The sequence below is a fragment of the Schistocerca cancellata genome, unplaced genomic scaffold, assembly GCF_023864275.1.
Source record: "Schistocerca cancellata isolate TAMUIC-IGC-003103 unplaced genomic scaffold, iqSchCanc2.1 HiC_scaffold_840, whole genome shotgun sequence".
NCBI lineage: Eukaryota > Metazoa > Arthropoda > Insecta > Orthoptera > Acrididae > Schistocerca > Schistocerca cancellata.
The window spans coordinates 10,001-12,500 of NW_026046851.1; the positions used below are offsets into that span (position 1 = coordinate 10,001).

The window sequence follows — 2,500 nt, forward strand, 5'->3', positions numbered from 1 at the left end:
ATATACGCTATTGGAGCTGGAATTACCGCGGCTGCTGGCACCAGACTTGCCCTCCAATAGATACTCGTTAAAGGATTTAAAGTGTACTCATTCCGATTACGGGGCCTCGGATGAGTCCCGTATCGTTATTTTTCGTCACTACCTCCCCGTGCCGGGAGTGGGTAATTTGCGCGCCTGCTGCCTTCCTTGGATGTGGTAGCCGTTTCTCAGGCTCCCTCTCCGGAATCGAACCCTGATTCCCCGTTACCCGTTACAACCATGGTAGGCGCAGAACCTACCATCGACAGTTGATAAGGCAGACATTTGAAAGATGCGTCGCCGGTACGAGGACCGTGCGATCAGCCCAAAGTTATTCAGAGTCACCAAGGCAAACGGACCGGACGAGCCGACCGATTGGTTTTGATCTAATAAAAGCGTCCCTTCCATCTCTGGTCGGGACTCTGTTTGCATGTATTAGCTCTAGAATTACCACAGTTATCCAAGTAACGTGGGTACGATCTAAGGAACCATAACTGATTTAATGAGCCATTCGCGGTTTCACCTTAATGCGGCTTGTACTGAGACATGCATGGCTTAATCTTTGAGACAAGCATATGACTACTGGCAGGATCAACCAGGGAGCTGCGTCAACTAGAGCTGAGCAGCCGGCCGCCCGGGAGTGTGTCCCGGGGGCCCGCGCGAACACGCAAGCGTCCGCTCAATTATTCTGCAAACAGGAGGAGGCTGAGCTCCCCTGCACAATACACCTCGAAACCCTCTCAGGTCCCGGCGGCGCGCAGCGCCGTCCTAAGTACTTGGTCGGGTTCGAGAGAGGCGCAATCGCCCGGAGTTAGGCGAGTAGACGCTTTAGGTGCGACCACCCGTGCTCCCAACTGAGCTTGCCGCTGCCGACAGAGGCCCGGGAGCGTGCTGTCGTGGCATTGCCGGCGGGAGACAACACGCGCCACCTACGGTGACCGGCAGCTCCAACGCCAGCGCCACAGAAGGGCAAAGGCCCCACGTGGGTGCCGAAGCGAACTCTCCCAGCACAGCGCACGTGCCAACACGTCTGCACAACTGCGATACAAACCACCAGCGAGAACCGCTGGGGCGACCGAGCAGCAGACGGCGTCGCGGCGCCGAGTGCCGGGCGGCGGCGCATCCTCAACGCACACAGTCCTCAATCGGACCAGCACACTGCAGATGTCCACCGCGCTTCGCACCGGGCCGGCGAGGACCCACTTTGGCTGCACGGCGCCGCGCGCAGGGTGCCCCGGCGCGCAGCTGCGCCGCCTGCCGCGTCCGTCGGCCGGCGCGCCTGCCACTGGGCGCCCCCACCAGCCGGCTGTAGCGCGTGCGCCCACGCACCGCGCGGCCAGCACGCCGGGCGGCCCCCCCCTCACCGGCCGGGGACAGTCCCACCCACCCACAGCCGCGTATCGCTTCACACCCAGATCCACATTCACGTTCATTGGTGTGGTGGGTATCGCTGACACAACCGCGTCATAGCTGTACCGATCGTTGCCCTCACAGATGTACCTCCAGCAAGATCAACCGCACCACAACGGGTTACCAGTTGTTCATTTGCGTAACGTCACCAGTAAACGTACACGTCCACGTCCATCCCCGTTTGCAAAGTCAACTATTATTGCATGCCTGCCTGTCAGGTGTCAAGACACACTACATCCGCTCACATCCACGCAACAAAATGTGCCCGACTAGAGGGCACGTGGAAGGTGCCCCCGTACGTATGCGATGTCCATTGCGCGACGAACTGTCAACCGGCCTCTGTAGCATGTCGCAGATGTGGAACGCGGGACACCGTGCTATCACATTGTGTGAGAAGAGACTACTATGTCTGCATACACGCGCCACTACATGAACAGACGGCTCATGCTGATCGCCATCCACTGCGTCCATTACTCCCACACGTCTCTATGGCGTACCACACTGCAATACAGCTGTTATGGGGAGATGACACGTAGCTGTGTACACAACATTCTGAGCGGGTTGCGGTTGGACAACAATACATTAATGTAACGTGTCATATGCCATTTACAGAGCAGGTTAAGGCACAACGTGGGTTAGGTTAAGGCACAACGTGGGTTATGTTAAGGCACAACGTGGGTTATGTTAAGGCACAACGTGGGTTAGGTTAAGGCACAACGTGGGTTAGGTTAAGGCACAACGTGGGGTAGATTGCGGCACAACTTGGGGTAGATTGCGGCACAACTTGGGGTAGATTGCGGCACAACTTGGGGTAGATTGCGGCACAACTTGGGGTAGATTGCGGCACAACTTGGGGTAGATTGCGGCACAACTTGGGGTAGATTGCGGTACAACTTGGGGTAGATTGCGGTACAACTTGGGGTAGATTGCGGTACAACTTGGGGTAGATTGCGGTACAACTTGGGGTAGATTGCGGTACAACTTGGGGTAGATTGCGGTACAACTTGGGGTAGATTGCGGTACAACTTGGGGTAGATTGCGGTACAACTTGGGGTAGATTGCGGTACAACTT

The 2,500-nt window shown here is 57.0% G+C and overlaps 1 non-coding gene across 1 annotated transcript in view; it reads right to left on the bottom strand.

Annotated features, from left to right (window-relative positions):
• The window catches only part of LOC126147038 (small subunit ribosomal RNA), a 1,909-nt gene extending 1,289 nt beyond the window's left edge, over positions 1-620 (bottom strand). Inside the window, exon 1 of the ribosomal RNA XR_007529933.1 lies at positions 1-620. This exon is cut by the window's left edge and continues 1,289 nt beyond it. This is a non-coding gene — a ribosomal RNA (small subunit ribosomal RNA).
• Positions 621-2,500: the final 1,880 nt, after the last annotated feature.